An 18,827-nucleotide genomic window follows, 5' to 3' on the forward strand; every position below is an offset into this window, starting at 1 on the left:
ACTAACTGTTGTTGCACCTGTGCCTGCTCCAACGAACTACAGCAAGTTTTTCTGCTGCTCTGTCTGCCACACCATTAGGAATTGTCTTTCAAGTTGGTGGAATTGCTGTAAGGTCTGCAAGCATATGCAAAGACATAGTCCCTGCCCTGAAATCTAAAGAGGTGAGACCAAATCATCCTTCAGCCCCAGGTGATAGTGTACTACCAGTCCCCATTTTGTCCATACTTTCTAGTCATACTATAACACAAGAATCCTACAAGTCACTCCATGGAAGATCAAATTTTCCATTAATTTGACAGTTATGTAAAAAAATTTCTTATATCCTGTATATTAGATGGTCATTCATCTGCTATGCTTCCTGGTGTGTGAACATGATGGATATTATGGAGAGGGAAAAACACCACCACTAATATAAAAACACTGCTAAAAAGTAACTTTAGTAAGGCTCACATTGTTTATCCACTAGTATGCCTTACTAACTAGATCATCATGAATTTATGAGAAACTGAAAGGTTAAAACATGAACACATGCTGTCATACCTGTGAAAATAATCTTCCTGTTACTGGCTAGTCCAGAAAACAAGAGCATCTTACTCTAAGTAAAATACTATAGTGTCAGTGAAAGCAAACAAAATTTGTTGTATACTTTTTTAAATCATGAGTTGGCATACTATGAGTAGAAGGTTCTTCTGGGATTAGGGAACATATTTCATAGTTTAGTTGACTTAAACAAGATGTGGTTATGAAAATTATTTATAAGAGACTTCCAAGTACATTTGATGAGATTGTAGGTTTTGAATTTCAAAGCATTTTTGCATCTGTGGAGGAGGGTTACCAAGAGAAAGAAAGGGGAAATATCTGTGTATCATTAAGTTAGTTGAAGGAAATATGTAAATATAAACTAACAATTTGTTTTCATTCATGTTAAGAAAATATTGGAAGTGAAAAGGCTGTCTATCAAACAAAATATGCCATTCTGTGCAAGTAACCAATGGCATTTTACTTCAATTTTCCAAAGTTCAATCTGATGAAATGAAATAAAGGATGATAAACTTTCTCCTGCTAGCTTTTCATAAACATGTTTAACAGTCTGTCACTGAATTTTTGCAAAGCATTTTTATAAAATCCCGATACAAAATACAGATGGACAAAAAGATATGGGCAATTACTGTATTAAAATATGCATACAACTGGTCTAGAAAATCGTTTGTAAACTGAAGTGTCTCCTTGTGGCTCAGGAATGTCTTGCTGCCAACTGGCAGAGGCATAAGGGGTGGAAAGAGTTTTACAGGGATCCTGTGGGTCAGATATATGCATAATAGTTCACCAAAGGGTGATATGTGAGGTCTCTCCCAAGAGCCAGTAGCTCATTGGTCGTCATAATTGTTGCAAGGTGTTTTTACAGAAGAGAGTTGAAGTCAAATATTAGATTCCAAAACCGTTGAAGAAAGATTTGTCACCTGAGTCAACGTGAGCTTCAAGGCTGACTCACTCAGCAAACCAAACAACAAACATCCATGGAGACAGGCTATGTTTACCATCTGGGCCAGGTGCAGGTCTGAGAATTTATGAAAGCAAAGGAACCCTGCCGCAAGGTGCTCTATTCAGCGCTAGAGTGCATCCTTCTGGCCACTTCTGGGGGATTAGCTCTGTCAGACCAACACCCCTTCCTGCAATTGCACTCCATCTCTCCTCCTATCTTGCTATTTTAAGGTCTCAACTGCTCCTGCTTCACAGCTTGCCCCTCTGGCCAGGTCACTGTGGTTTTGCCCTTTCAGGGACATCACATGCATCAAAGTCTCAGGACCCACTGTCACAGGCAGTCTTCTTTTTCACTGCCCCTAACAGTACCACTTCCTCAGAGGCTGGCAGGGGAACCCAGTCCCACTGGGTTCAAGCAGCCATGGTCTGCACAGTCCTATTCTTTACTGCTGTATACCAACGCTACTTTCTGTCTTGCCTTCTCTCCCCAAACAGTGACTGCGCTCAATCTCTCTCTCTCTCTCTCTCTCTGTAGCCCACAATTAGCCTCCCACTAAGAGTAGGCGGTAGCCAGGTGCCTCACAGTCCTGGATACCCCTAGGAAGGGTCACACTTCCCATCTCCCACTTCTAGAATCCAGACTTCCAGCATGGGAACCAAGTAGGGGGAAATAAATATCCCTCCCCTTTTCTTGATGTCTATGGAGAAAGAATAATCATGTAGGGGGTCCTATACGAATGCTTAGAAACTATTGTGCATTAGCAATGCTTAGAACGAAAGGCAGTGCAAGAAGATGAAATCAAACAATAGAAAATTCAGGCTGAAGACAGGAATAAATTCCTAATATTGAGGCCTACAGGACTGCAAAAGGGGAGGGATGGAAGGAAGCCCCATTGTTTGCAGGAGTTTATAATTACTCTAGAATTCATGGATACATTGTGTGGACCCAAGGTTAGATTTAGCTGTGGGTTGTCATTTAAAAAACAAATGAACAAACAAACACACACACAACAACATAATGTTAAATTAGAGAGCGGGAAGAACGAATCATAAGAGCACAAGATACCTGCAACCATAGCTGTGCCAGGAGGTCTTCGCACAGCTTGAGGGCATACTTGCAAAAGTAGATAGTGCCAGCCTGAGAGGAGGTGTGGCCATGATGAGTTATTGCAGCCTTTGGACTGTTAGAGTGCCCTACCTGTAAAACATGAGGTCTCATTCTCTCTTGTCTTTTGTAGGATCAATAAAACATCTTGTTGGGCGCTGTAAGTGGTTTTTTCTGGTTGCTCTTTACATCAGTTCTTAACCTAGTGTAAAAATGGGATTTGTTGAGTACCATCTGCAATTTGACACAACCTGGTTCAGCATACTCTTTTCCAGAGATGAATTCCTGCTGTTTCAGGGAAATGCACTATGCAGAGATGGTGATTCAAACCCCTGAACTTAACAATGTATAATCTTTACCCAGTCATTTCTATCTATACATGTTAGATATTTCCCTGATCTTACTGGACAAATATTCCCAGTTTTAGATAACCCTAATTCCTTTTTCTAGTTTGTAAAGCAGAATAAATAACTGTCTAACAATTCTGCCATTTGCCTCATTTTTTGTACTGAATTATCCACAATTAGTTTTCCTTCTGTTTACTGCAAATAGGATGTATTCAAATAAACCTTTACTGTTAGTTGAAATATTCCCTGTAATTCAAGGCTGTGTTTCTTTTTGCTCCTTTACTCTTAACTAGTGTCTTTTTTTTATGACTCCCACTCTTTTTTCCTTTCCAGATTGTTTATACTACTTAAAAGCCTTCTGCTTATTCTAACTCTTTATATCTTTTCTTAACCACATTAGCCCCCGTTTCTTCTTTTCCTGTTTAAACTTGAATAGGATGAATTTCCATTTCAGCCCCTCCAAATGTTTCTTAAATATTTTCCACTGGTCTGCTGGTGATTTCATAAGGATTGTGAAATTCTACAGACCTCTATACAGTCAGCTTTCCTAATGTCAAACACTTCCGTTTTGCAGCCTTTAAGTGCTCAACCTCATTATTACAAATCAGACAACATATTTTTGTTCATTTTCAGCATGCAGTAAACAGTCTCCCATCATCAGCCTGATTTATCACATTTTGATTATTTATTAGGATTAGATCAAGAAAAGCCTGGGATTACTTAAACAATTAGACAAGCTGCCTAAACAAACAATCTCACACTACTTAGAAGCATATTATTCTTTGGTATTCTTACCTCAATCCAGAGCTGAATAATTACAGTTAGAGCTGCATGAAACTATTATTTTCCTTTCTCAAAAATATAAATATTCCAAAGTGTGCATTATAATAATTTCCAGAAATGTCAAACTGCATTTTTTTTTTACCTTCATGGCCCACCTCCCCCTCCCTTGCCCTTCTGCCCATGTGTAGCTACAACAGCTATTTTTTTAAAATGGAAAAGAAAATATTCATGGGGCCTCCTTAGGATGGCATTCTGCCAAGTCCATATACATTTGCTGGCAGTCCCTGCTGTTCTGTTAGCTGGCCAGGAGAGCCAGGGACCACCACTAATTGCTTAGGTCTGCTTACAATACCCACAAACGAGAAGTCACAGCATCCTCTTGGCTTTTGGTACTGCTGGGACCTTAATAATAAATTGTTTCATTTGTAACAGAAAAGCTTCTAAGGCTTCAGTGATCCCTAAGACATAGATGCTAGGACGTATAGTGTGTGAAGACCAAGGCATTTAATTTTCTAAATATATTGGAGTAAGTTGGCTTACTTATGTCCCTTCTAACCTCTTAAGTTCTCCTGTTTAAACAATATGAACTCTTACCCCTTCTATTGCCCACCCTGTGTTGGTTGTATGTGATTTAATGGAACACTTGTCTGGCTAGATTTTGCAGTTCAGAGGTTTTTGATGATTTATTTTTCAAGTGAATGTTAAGAACTCAGGAAAACAAAGACTAAGGAGACATGATTTTAAATTAAAATAAGAAGTTGCCATAGTTTAGATAAAACACAATCTGCCCTCTACACCTCAGAGCAGGACTTTGGAAAAAAATATTTAAAAAAAGGACACTGTCCCCAGGAAATCTTTGCTAGGTTTTATACCATGCTCAGTGGGTGTTTGGAATGATTTGTGGACTTTAAGGCCTCATCCAAAGCCCATTAAGCTAACAAAAAGACTCACAGGGTATGTCTACACTGCAGCTTGGGGTGGGCCTCCCAGCTAGCATGCTAAAAATAGCAGCATAGATGTTGTGGCATGAACAGTGGCTCAGGTTAGCCACCCAAGTACAAGCCTGCCAGACTGCTTGGCTCTGAATTAGGCTGGCTCATTCATGCTGCCACCCATGCCCCAATGTCTATATTGCTATTTTTAAATGCACTCGCTCAAGTATAACTAGTGTCTGTCTGTCTACCCGGGTTGGGAAGCTCATTACCAGCTGCAGTGCAGTGGATCAGGCCTCTGGTGAGTGCTTTGAGTACTTTTACACACAAGGCAGAAATAAAAAAAGCTCATGTTTATAGTGCCAATCTTGTAAACCTGTTAGATCCCCAAAAGACTACTTGATCTGCTTAAAGTTAAGAATGAGCATAAATATTGGCAAGATTGGGACCTCAATTTCTCTCTCACTATCCTGTCTCAGTGAGTGAACTTCTGGCTTCACTGAAGTCAATGGAAGTTTTGACAATGTCTTGATTTAAGGGGCACCCAGTTCCCAGAGACAAAAAAAAACTTATGGCAGCTAATTATTAGAGGAGTGAGGTGGTCTTCAGGGCATGGGTCATGTCTATCTTTGCATTTGTGCAGCAGTTAGCAAATTCAGGCCCTGATCCTGATTGAGGCTTTAATGCAAATATTAAGACAAGCATGATTTAAATCAAAATCCAGATCCAAATTTCATGGCTTGTGTGGACTTCTAGCAACAACTGTAAAATTAAAAATGAAAACCTAATATTTTCATGCAAAGAATTTTACAGTTGTTACTCATGTCAAACGGTTTGAAATTAAATATATTAAATCAAAGAATTAACTTGAATACACATGGTTATAGATTTAGTTCTACTGACAAACTGGATCCCTTCAATCTCTTGCACAAAAAATAGCATCTGTCCATATCGCATGGCACTTTTCATAGAATACTCTCATTAATTAGTCAGTACAAGGAAAAAAAAATAGACTAACGTTACCATTAGGAGAATTTATTAGGAAGTTTGACAATAAAGGTTACCCTTGCAAGAAATACTTACATATGATTTAACCCTTTTCATGACCACTGAAAATGAAAATAAAATATCAGTGGGAAGTGAAATTACATCTCATTGTTAGAAGAGCGGCAAGAAATAGGACAGAACTTCAGAAATACACCCAATCTATTTTAAAATTTTGTTCTGAAAAATGTCCTAAATGGATTTTACTGGACATAAGAGCACTAAATAAAGCAAGTTTAGCTAACTATAGTAAATGCTGGAGATGCCATCAACCATCAGTTAATCTGCCTCTTACCATTTTTTCTTGGCATAAATTAAAAAACACTATAGCAGTGTGTGTAGAGGCCTTTCCACAACTTTGAATACAAAGATCTATTCCTCTCCTAAAGTCTATATACTGTAATGAATAGATCAGTAGTAAGAAAAAAGGATCAATGAGTAATACTCAGAAAATTGAATCAATCCCCTCCAATTTACTCAGAGTGGTTGGAAGATTTTCTCCATCAAAACTGTTTGACGATAACTTTACATCAGTGACACAATGGAAAGAAAATGCAGTCATGTGGTACCCAATTTTAGTGTATTAGCAGGATACAACATGGCAGGTCTTGCTAGGTGTTTAACAGTGAGTGGCAATGCAATGAGCTGTTATATGGGGAATTCCAAATTCAGGACCTCAGCTCGATATCTCACTTCTGGGCCAGAAGGATCTGGAAAAGTGGAGAAGAAAATGAATATAGCCCCCAGAAACATGTGAGGAGGGAAGAGAAAAAACAGCATCACTCTTTGGTGACTCAGCCAACTGAAGAAGCATATATCTTTACATTTCTTAGATGAACTGAGAGACGTTCTTGATTCAACAAAGCATTTAAGCACACACACCTTTAAGCACGTGAGTAGTCTCACTGACTTAAGCCTGTAAGTAACCTCATTTACAAGTTACTGCCATACTTACATACCTTGCCGAATCAACAGATTTCTAGATTATAAAGCCAGAAGGGACAACTGATCATCAAATCTGACTTTTTGCATAACACACACCATAGGACTTCCCTGAATTAATTTGGTTTTAATTAGAGCATATCTTTTACAAAAAAACATCCAATCTTGATTTTAAAATAGTCCATGGTGAGAATCTTCCACAGTCATCAGTGTGTTTTTCCAATGGTTAATTACCCCCACTCTTAAAAAAAACCAAAACAAACTGTGCCTTATTTGCAATCTGAATTTGTCTAGCGTCAACTTCCAGCTACTGGATCATGTAAATAAAATTATGGGGTCTCCTTTACATTCTGAGAAATGTACTGATGCTACAGACCAGTCACCTCATGTTATCAAATTAGCGTTTCATTATGGGTGAAATTCTGCCCTGTGCAGAAAGTGCAGACCTTCACTGGATGGAATTCCACCCTGTGATACAACAAATGATTTCATCTTCCAAGTCTCTCATGCCCAGCTGCCCCTTAACACCTCTGAATTTTTTCCACCTCTTAGATAGGTCTAGCATGTAGTCAGGAGAAATCTCATCTGCCTGGGAAAGTAATTCAGCAGCTTTCTAAGCAATGGTTCAAGTGATATTTCTCAGATGCAGGTTCTTATATAAGGCAAGGTGGCTGCAAGGGGGTGCAGCAAAAGTCTTTAGTTGGGGGCAGCCTCCTGTTGATCAAGACTCATCTCACTAACTCATTAAACTTGTCAGGGTTGCAGAGCTGAACAATCCATTTAGTTATAAACAGCCTCTAATTTTTCATTACCTGAGTTGTCAGAAGGACCCATAATCTCAATTTGCAAATGTGTGCTTCATTTTTCCCAGTTCCTCCATGCAGTTGGCTAGATTTCTATTTCTCAATTACAGCAATCAAACATGTCATTGTGAACAGAAACAATTCTCCAGGTCTGATGCATGAACATCTGGTGTTTGCATCTAGGCTGAAGAGTCCTCTGTCCTCTTCTCAATGACAGTAAAGCTGTGCTTCATAGTCCTCCAACTGTATATGGGCCAGACTCAGGATGACTAACAGGCACGTAGAATGGTGTGAAACCATCAGCTTTCATGAGGATTTAGCCACTAGTAAAATATTGCCATTTCCACTAGCAAATATAGTTTTTGCAAGGAAAATGGGAACATTTCCATTTAGAACAAATTGCAAGGTTGCCATGAATTTATTCCTGTTTTACTGGATTTCTTCCCTCCCCCCTGTGGAACAGGTTCTTTTCTATGAAAGCTGAATTTATCCTTTTCATGGAAAATAGTACAAATTCAAGATGAACTGTCAAATGAGTCACTTTTTGTCATAGCTATTAAACAAATGTTATAATGGAGAGAATAGAATTTGCTATTCTGTCACCTCGGTGAAGAGCTGCTACTATAGCACAGGTTGGAGAAATATATTAAAAAATGCGTAATTGTATTTTTCTAATGGGAACATGGGCATTCCCTTGACCAAGGATCAAATCAGACTGCCTCATGGCAGCTCAGTGAGCTGGTATTTTTCTTGATCAATGCCATCTTCTAGTGAAGCACTCCATATCTCTCAGTTCTCTGTTTAATCCACTAGGTGATGCTGCCTCTGATCACTGCTCTTCATGTAGGTAGAGAATATCTTGGCTGTTCAGAAGAGAAGCTGGCTCAGCTGCAGGCAGTTGAACAGCATCCAAGAAGGAGCTTGCAATAGCTCTAATCGTACTGGCAGCAGCCAGCTATTATTCCTATCCTGAAGCTGCAGATTGGTCTGGTGTCTCCTATAAAATTGACTAAACCCACAACGATGCATTATAAAGGCACCAAAGGCTAGCCCTGAGCAGCTGTATGTAGACAGTGAATAACCCATAATACGTAAGAAAGATTCCCCGGAAATTTCAACTCCCATGATTGGTTTATGTTTTCAAAGCTCTCTGCAAAGCTAAAAGATCTAGAGTTTAGAACTGGTCAGGACATTTTTGAAAACTTCAAAATTCCGTGAAAAAAAGGAAATATGATCTTTTATTCAATATTCTGTTGATGTGGATTTTTGTTCCGTCCTCCTCCACCTCCACTAGAAGTTTAATTTTATCTAAAATGAAATTAGATTAGATTAAACTCCACATTTATAGAATTCCAAAAATCAGGACACAGCCTATGACCACAGGCTTCATAGGCATCAAAGGCCAGATCAGTATATAAACAGATCTTTCCTTAGTTCTTTCAACAGACTCCGGCTTACTGAGCCAAAGGTTATTGCTGCACCAGCAGCCAGGAAGATCAGGTCTGCTTGATTCAACTATCCAGAGTACTCACCAAACAGATCTTATTCCAAAATTGGGCAAAAATAGCCATTGCTTAGATACTACATTGAATTTCCACTGATGGGTATGATTAGATTGGACTTGATGTTTTTTTAATCTGATCACCAGTGCTTGAATTCCAAATATACAATTTCTTCAGAATGTTGGATTAACATTGGAGCTGAAGTTGTAACTGAAGTGTTGATAGAGTAACTGGATCAGATCAGGTTATTTATTTTACACTCAGCATGTCAAGAGATTCTTAAAAGCAGCATCTAACTTCAATCGGAAACCAGTTCACAGATACCCTTGGAATACGAGTGTCCTAAACCACCTTTCTGTTAAAGTAGTCTTTTTTTATGGCAGTATCTTCTAGTAGAAGAATATCAAAAGTAGACAAGTCCCAGTCTTGCATCTTTAAGTTGTTTTAAAGAATGCTTCAGCCTTTATTACAAAGCAAGACACTTAACTTCAGAAATACCAGAAATTCCATTCTTCTGGCCAGATCCTAAACATCTATAGCCGTTTCTCTGAAATTCATCAAGCATAGGACAAACAGGCTAACAGTCCAAGGAATACCACTGGCTCAAATTCACAATACAACACATATAGTGACGGAAAATTTTTTATAGAGGTGTAAAATGAGTGTACCTGTTAAGCTGCTAGTGTCCAAGACCATACATCTAAATAAGTTCTGTGGTACAGAACAACAAAATAAAAGTCCAGTCCTGTGGGTTTCTGAATGCAACACTCAAATATACTGGGAGTTGATGGGATCTTATCAGCTTGCAGGAAGCACTCAGCATTTCATAGGCTGAAGTCCTAAAACAGGTTAAAAATCTCAGGCACAGTGAGTTAGCAGGCTGGAAAAATGAAGTTGACAGGCTAGGCATGTTGCATATCCCAATATATAGCACTAGTGACAAACCTGCAGCCAAAGCTAAGGGAACAAAGCAGAACTGTTAAAAGCAACCCTCTCAGATGCTCAGACCATCACATATAGTCCAGGGCCAGCATGCGTTGTCAAGAATATAAAAAAAATATTGGATCCTGTTTGTAATGTAAAATATATAGAGTATATTAAACAATATGAATAGCATATATATGGACTTTGTAAATATCTTTGTAAATTCATAGTATGTTTTGCGTGTACAAAGATGTTTTAAAATATGTCATTTATACTAGTATGTTATCATTACGTGCTGAATTGTGACCTGCCACATGCCCACACAAGGGAGCAAAAGTGCATATACAGACACTTAAGTCCTCAACCCGGACTACCTCTATCACCACCACCAGACTGGAGCTTCCTTTCCAAGGCAGGTAGATGTAGAAGAAGCAGCAGCCAAGAGCTGGAGAGTGGGCAAAAGCATTGACTCTGCCCCCTCCCCCCAGTATACTGGGCCAGCACTTCAAGAGAAGGACTGATGTAGTTACTTATCCTGAGAAGCACAGACTTAATTATGACTCGGGGTCAGCTGATTCATGCTCAGTTCCCAAGGGAGCACAGCTACACATTGTTGCTTATTCAGGCTAGATTGCAAAGTCCTATATTAATAAGATGTTTAATATCAACTAAAGAAGGACTATAGATTGTATGTTTATATGACAAAATATAAGGTTCAGACATTTAATGCTCCAGTATAAAGCCAAAGTCTAATTTTCCAGCTCTCTCCTTAATTTTGCTTGTTCGTGTAAATGGTACCTACATCCAAACCAGCCTAATTTTGGTTTTGTAGAAACAAAGCCCTGCATCTCTGAGCCATCTCTAAATTATTATAGAACTGCCATGTGCAGAGGGAAGAAATTGGTGTCAGAGAAAGCTGGGTCTATCATTGCCCAGTACTAGAAAATATTTAGTTCATAACTAGAGAATCCACTTTTCAGGTGCAAATATTCGCATTGACAAGTTTTGTAGTGTTTGGGGGGTTATTATGCCATATGAGGACTAATGCTCTTTGATAGGAGAGTTTGAAAATGAAAATGCTTTGAAATATAACAAAATTAGTGTATTTACACCATGTTAGATCAAATACAGCACTCTAGCCCTGATTCTAGGTTGGGCCTGTAAGGGCTGCTGTTTCTGTACATCTGCAGAAATGATAGGACCCCAAGACAAGCATAGTGACTATTAAAATTTCCTAGCAGATCCTCTTCAGCATCTTCTACTTTTCGATCTCAGGGGGTCTTAGTGTGTTTTACAGGGTCATATTCAAACATTTCTTTGGGGGGATCTTTCTAGGCAGACATCTATTCCCATCCCTGAATAGATTACCCAAACGAAAGGAGTCAAATGAGTATGGGTTATGTGGAAAATCCATGTGTATGAGCAACTTATTGTGTGGTTGGCAGTTAACACTTACCTAGCATCACATTTATGTGACCCACTGTTGTCCGGATCAATGTGGAAGCTACGTGAAAGTGATGAAACTGCACATGGTATTACTACCATTTTAAGAGTGGGGAGCCAACTTCATTTTAGAGATAAGACTGAGTTTCCCTTACAGCTTGTTACCCCCACAGCACTGCTGAGCCCAAACAAAGGTGTTCCTTTTTAGGGAAAGCATGCCCCTTTTGGCCCTAAATGTTGTCCTCTGCTGAAACTCCAGCTAATCTGATTTATATTGGAAGCTCTTTGGAGCAGGGAGGGACGGTTATTTCTCCTGTGTTTTTACAGTGCCTAGCACAATGGGATCTTGATTCATGATTGGAGCTCCGAAGTGTTATCATAATGCAAATAAATAATAATGGTGCCACACTTACCTGATTGATGAATGTGGACATGGTCCAATTTATGATTCCATCAGGGACTAATTTACAAGTGTATACAAGCACCAGCCCTTTTTATGTATCAGCAACGTTTCTATAGCTTTTGAAGTGAACTAACAAAGCACTCCAAGATTTATGCCCAGTTTAAATCCATTTATCCTATTTAAGAAGCTTATTAATAGCAAACATTTAACGACAATCTTGTTGGGGGTCTTCACATTAACTATTATTAACTACAGAGAAGTCTGCTGTCATACTTGCTTTTATTCACAGTTAAGACAACTTTTTTTAAAAGAAAAAAACTGAATAATTCAGAGAAAGGTGTAAACCCGTGCAGATTCATTTTCATACCAAAAATGAGGGTCTGTTATTTACATGAGACTCATGATTCTGGTTTCTTTTCTGGTTGAAAAGCTCCTAAGAGCATATTGAAACTAGGTTTCTACTAAAAAGCATAAATTGCGGCACCACACAGTGAATGGATAGTAAAATCAAAATTATGGATTCCGGTGAGATTCAATCATTATAAACATTAAAGTGCCAAATTCTGTTCTTACTTACACTGGTGCAAAGTTACTGAAATCAAATGTCACAAGTTACATTGTTCGCATTTCAATCAGATTTCATTGATGTAAATAAGAGCAGTATTTTGTCCAGACTGAATTATTAGTTAGGGGCCTGGGGCAAGATTTAAGGTATTTAGACACCTACTTGCATCTTTAGACATCTAAATACCTGTACAAATCTGGCCCCTATTCAATAATATTTGATTGGTATGGGCTCTTGGGAGCAATACAATTGAACTAGCTTTCTACCTGGTACACATCAGTAAGAACCCTCAAAGCAAAGGACAGTTTCTAGGCAGACTGTGTACTTAAGCACAGGTTTTAAACAATGACCTTCCTTTTATTGTAAATTAAAATAGATTAAATAAGAGTAGGTTTATAACTCCAGATGGACTGTGTTTTACCTTAAAATTATCTCAGAACATGTTGTTCTAAGCTGGATGAAACTTTGTTATGGGTGGAGTTAAAATCCCACTGAGATTGGTAAATGTGAACTAACCTTTCAGTTAACATTACTGTAAGCATAAGACTCTACCTAAAATGAAAGATATATGTGAACCCACCCAGGAGCTTTTGGCTGAGTACAGTTTTGTGTATCTGGGTGGGGGGTGGGAAGAGATCATACAGAAATGGAAGAGTCAAGAACAGAGAGACAAGAAGCCAGGCAGGAGCCTGTGAATACAGTGTGACCCTGGAAAGAGCTAGAGAGGACTTTTGAGTCTTTTTGCTAAAGGAGCTTGGGACTGTAAGCTAAGAAACTGCTCCTTTCACTCTTGGTTTCTTCTGCATTTGGAACAGGACTTTGTGCATTCTTTGTAAATAAACGAAGACTGCATCAAGGAAAATACCAGACTCCATCAATTTCTACTTCCAACTGCATAGGGACCTGGACTTTGATGAGCCACTCAGGTCGAAAAGGGGCAACAACATGTTGTTGTGCTTGACAATTGTCGTCTATTGCTATCCTTGTATATTTCTAAGCCCACCCTCATAAAAAAAAACCACTCTATTCTACAGTAAAAGTCAGAAACACTTATTGTGATCAGACTATACATACACTGGACAGAATCCTCAGTAGGTATAAATCAGCACAGCTCCATTGATATGGATCATGGTTTCTGAGCTTTGGTTCCTCGTTTCTTCACTAGCAGAGTTATCTTGCACATATGGTTGCTGAAAATTCAGCTCTCTTGGGCAAGCCCTGTGAGAGAACCAAAGGGTTTAATTTATAAAGAGCCAAGTAGACTTTTATGTAAACCAGATGTGAATGTTTAGCACTCTTGTATAATAATTTGCATACAACAGGTTTGCAATTTGTATCTTCAGATACAAGCTTGCTTACCTAGTGAGGTAGACTTTCAAACCAGGTTCAGTCAGGGCAGGAAACAAAAAACCCACAGGTAAGTCCAGAACATGGAGAGCTGGGTGAAGAGTCAGAATTGGGAGGTGGAGGGGGGAGAGGGGAAACAAGGGGAATCAGAGCAGAGACAAAGAGAGAAGAGGACATAACTGGAGAGACAGAGACTTGGTGGAGTAATTCACATGACTGGAATATTGGTATAGATGAGTATAGCTTGTTCAGAAAAGACAGATAGGAAAAAAGCAAGGTAGTGTTGCCTTGTATATCAAAGATGTATACATGTGCACAGAGGTTGAGATAAAAACAGGAGGCAGACCTGAAAGTCTCTGGGTAAGGATAAAAAGGGTAAAAAACAAAAGGTGATGGCATGGTAGATCACCTAAACCAGAAGAAGAGGTGGAGGAGGCTTTTTTTTAAAAAAAACTAACAATCAACCAAAGTACAGGGCTTGGTGGTGGTGAGGGATTTCAACTACCCTATGTCTGCTGGGAAAATAATACCACCAGGCATAGATTATCCAACAAATTTTTGGAATGCATTGGGGACAAATTTTATATCAGAAGGTGGAAAAAAGTGACTAGGGGAGAAGCTGTTCTATATTTAATTCTGACAAAGAGGAGCTTCTTGAAAATTTGAGCGTGGAAAGTAGAGTAGGTGAAAATGATCATGAAATGATGAGTTCATGATTCTAAGGAATGGTAGGAGAGAAAACAGTAAAACAAAGACAACGGACTTCAAGAAGGCAGACTTTAACAAACTCATAATTGATAGGTAAATAAATCCTGGAATAATGGATTTTGAAATTTCCTCAAACAAGATTTTTAAAAAATTGTTATGGGTCAATCGCAATGTTTTATTTTGATAAAAAAAAATGTTTAGTTCCAATTAACTTTTTAATTTTTAAAATATTTTATAACATCACTACTGTCTAGAACAGCTCTGAATAAAGTAAGATAAAAGTTGTAAAAGATTCTGGTGGCCCATTTACAGTTGTCTTCCCAGCATTGTCAGCACTGGTGGAGCTACCTAGGAGCTCAGGCAATGGTAGGAGATTTTTCTAGAATTCATGCACATGCTTAGTGCAATCTCTCTTCTCTCCACCAAAAGACTAAGAAATCACATTAGGAACACTAGAATTGCCAGAATATTGCCATGGACCATCTAGTCTATTAACCTGTTTTTGTCAGTGGCCAGTACCAGATAGGCTAGAAGATTATAGAACAATTTGGCCATATAGTTTCTTCTAACTTACACACTTAGTGATTGATTTATGTCCTGAAACATGAAGGACTATATTTCTTTAAAAGAGTCGCATCTATGTAATGTAACTGAGGATGTCCTCATTATGCTATTAATTTCAATACCATAAATCTTATTGATGCCGATCTTTAATTTATATAGATAATCATTAATTGTTTAAGAATTATTAGGTGGCAGGTTTGAAACAAATATAAGGAATTTCTTCAAATTATGCACAGTCAAACTATGGAACTCATTGCCAGGGAATGTTGTCAATGCCAAAAGGTATAACTGGGTTCAAAAGTAATTAGATAAATTCATGGAGTATAGGTACATGAATGGCTATTAGCTAAAATGGTCAGAGTCGCAACCCCATGCTTCAGGTGTCCATAAATCTCCAACTGCCAGAAGCATCTGGCACCAGCCCATGTTTGCCACCCTCCATTCTAGGGCTATATGAGAGCCAGTTCTACTTCAGAGTCTCAGGGCTGCTCTAAGTTTTGCTAGCTAGTGATGCCCCCTCCCCGAAGGTACTATTCTGCCTTCTATGGATCATAACAGAGCTCTGGTCATGCCCCCACTTTCCTGGGCATATAGTAGAACCTCGGAGTTACAAACACCAGAGTTACAAACTGATCACACACCTCATTTGGAACTAGAAGTGTGGAATCAGGCAGAGGCAGAGACCAAAAAAAAACCTAAAAACCAAACAAATGCAGTACAGTACAGTGGTTAAACGTAAACTACTAAAAAAATAAAGGGAAAGTTTCAAATAAGATTTGACAAGGTAAGGAAACTGATTCAGTTCTTGTTTCATTTAAATTAAGGTGGCATTTTTCTCCAGCAGAGTAAAGCTTCAAAGCTGTATTAAGTCAGTGTTCAGTTTTAAACTTTTGAAAGAACCACCATAACATTTTGTTCAGAGTTATGAACAATCTCCATTTCCAAAGAACTCTCAGATTCTACTGTATTTCCTATGATGGGACAGAGGGAAGAGTAGTGCAGAGAGAAGGAATCCCCGTGGGATATTTAAGTGAGTTTTCTTTCTAGTTTGAGCTGCCAGAGTGAGGAACAGGGGCCTGGATCTGCCCCAGACATTCTAGGATTACTCATCATTTTTGCTTAATCCCATCAAAACCAGATATAGTATGCCTAAAAACCATTAAACACTGAAGTGGAATAAGAGTACTCAGTGTGCAGGTTTCCCATTGTACTCCAAGACAAAAGGAAAACTATCACAAGTGTCTCTTCTGCCTGATTAATTATCAAGAATATGTGAAAGATGTAAAATGTAATTGGTATTTTTGGACTGAAGCCATTAGAGATGTTTCATTCCATTATTCCTGATATACGTAGAAATCCCACCAGTGGGATTAATTTTTAGAAATTCTCAAACTGTATTGACTTTTTTCATTTTTCCCCTGAATAAATATGCAATTTGTTATAGTAAGTGAGTAGCCTGGTGCTGAAAGAACATTTTGCTGGGTTATTAATTATAAAATGATTTGCACTTGTTCCCGAAGACCTGGATGGAAATCTCAACAGGCAGTTCATACTGCCTTTCAGGAGGTTGCATTCTTATTAATGAAGAAAAATCTGTCCCCGCCCCACCCCCAAAGAAAAAACTGTTCAAATTGGTAAGTGTTCAAATCTTAAAAAACATTCAACAAAAACAGAAAGTAAAACTTCCAGTTGGTAGAAGCACTGACTATGCAAGATGAAGGTGAAGAGTAAATAGATCTAAAAGTAACTTTCATTCCCAATTTATAATTACATTAACAAATAAACAAGCTATGTAAAGAGTAGTATTTAGGTTGCAAAGCTGCACATTCAATGTTTAGGAAGTGTCAGATTTATGATTGCCCATGCAACTTTATTTTTGCCCCATTCTGCATCCACCCTGTGTACTGAATGACACAAGAGTCCTCTGGTAAAAAAAATAGCATGTGATCATATAATTAAAGAATTTCAAAACACAGATGCCCAGGGAGCAAAATTAAGGTTACAGAGGCAACCTAACTTCCAAGTGCCTCTTCTGGTCAGTGTGTCTGCAGTCTTTAAACAGTCCCAGCGCTGGTATCGGGCCATACCCCATGGACTTCCTCCCTGGAGGCAATAGTTTTGTCCTCTGTGGTCTGGTCTGGCCTCAGATCGGCCTCTCAGCAGTTCAGTTCCCCTTCTGGGAATGTATCATCATTCACTTGTATGCCCACTTCCCCAGTAACCTATGGGGGGAGGGAGCCAGGCCCACCCACTACTCCAGGTCCCAGCCCAGGGACCCGAAGAATAGCAGCCACTTGCCACCATGTCCCTTTAGCAAAACTCAATTTTCTAGGCCACTTCCCCGCAATCCCAGCCTTTGCCAAAGCTTCACCCGTAGATCAGAGCTCATCTAAGCTCAGGCCCAGCACCAAGTGAGGAACTTTTCTTTACCCGCTGCCCCCCTCGGGTCCCTGCCAGCACTGAGCTGTCCATGGTACTGCAGTTCTCTTTGGCCAACTAGGAGCACCAGATGCACTCCTCTGGCTTCAGCAAGGGAATGACTGTTTCTGACTCTGCAGCTCCTTTTATATGGCCCTCATGGCCATATATGGCCCGATTAGCTGCTTCCTGTATAGTCTTTCTAGGCAGCTCAGAGGACTTAGCTCCATTGCTCCTTTTACGGTGACCAGATGTCCCAATTTTATAGGGACAGTCTCAATATTTGGGCCTTTTTCTTATATAGGCACCTATTGCACCCCGATTTTTCACATTTTGCTGTCTGGTCATCTAATCTTTCCTGAGATGGGTGTGGCAGGACCCTGATGCCTCCAGCAGAGGGCCTCTGGGCCTAGTCAAACCCATCACAGTGTGTTATTTACTTTGTATGCATCATGTAAGAGAGAGAGAAAAAAGGTAATTATGAGCAATTAATAGATACCTACTTCATCATGCACAGCAGAGATATCTACATCTTTAACATTGAACTAATGAATGGCATTTTAACTTGTTTAAAATAAAAATATTTCCCCCTCCCATGCAAGAGGCATACTACTGTAAAAACATACTGAATGAATATCAGCTAATTTGCCAAATTCAGCCTCAGAGTTTCATATTGTGTTAATTGTCCTAAACAACTTGTTTAAAATCATGGTGATTGCCTGCAAAGCAATAAGCATTTATTAACTGTAGCTATTGCTGGTGAGTCTTATGTTGATCTTCTGCGTATTAAGAGTGCAAGATCTAATTTATTCAAGTTGTCCAGTATAAACCCAATATTGCAATAAGATTAAATAGATATAATAAAATATTTTAATTATGTTGAGAGTTTACTAGAACAATTTGTCATAAAATGGAATTATAAACTATACTGGTTTGTCGGTGATTCCAAAACAATTGAATTCAGTTCATTGCAGCTGTTTATTTGATTTCAGATTACTGATGGCTGACAATAGAAGTAATAAATGACTCAAGAGAAGTATTGCCTGAGAATGAAGAGAGAAGGGGAAAAAATTAAACCCATTTAATGCTAATAAGAATAAAACCATTCAATTCTGATTTTTGACTGGATAGGAAATTGGAAAAATACAATCATAATGTAAATATGAGAATATCATTTGACCTGGACTTGTCTGATAGAGCTGTGGCTGCTGCCAGTGCCAGTTCATTTTCAGGTATAAAGCTAGATGATGCACCATGCAAGTCACTGGGGGCTTTGCCATTGACTTCAGTATCTGCAGGATCAGAACTGTAATCTCCACTGAAAATGAATAGATAAATCTAACCTCCATGCTTACTGTAATGCAATAATGTGGTAGTTAGTGGTTCTAATAGCTCAAGACAGACAACATAGCATACTTAAATCATGAAAGAAATGCAACTCTATTTGCAAACATATTGCCAGGCCTGATTCTTGTAAGCTCAGCAATATTCTTTTCTCCTTCATTCTGAACTACT

The 18,827-nt window shown here is 38.8% G+C and overlaps 1 long non-coding RNA gene across 1 annotated transcript in view; it reads right to left on the reverse strand.

The window, feature by feature from the left end:
• Window positions 1–18,827, reverse strand: part of LOC137166953 (uncharacterized) — a 45,108-nt gene that overhangs the window by 7,496 nt on the left and 18,785 nt on the right. Inside the window, exon 2 of the long non-coding RNA XR_010923898.1 lies at window positions 2,681–2,789. This is a non-coding gene — a long non-coding RNA (uncharacterized lncRNA). The remainder of the gene's footprint in view (window positions 1–2,680; window positions 2,790–18,827) is intronic.

This window comes from Emydura macquarii, unplaced genomic scaffold (genome assembly GCF_026122565.2).
Source record: "Emydura macquarii macquarii isolate MOO-44397 ecotype Brisbane River unplaced genomic scaffold, CSIRO-AGI_Emac_v2 contig_2897, whole genome shotgun sequence".
NCBI lineage: Eukaryota > Metazoa > Chordata > Testudines > Chelidae > Emydura > Emydura macquarii.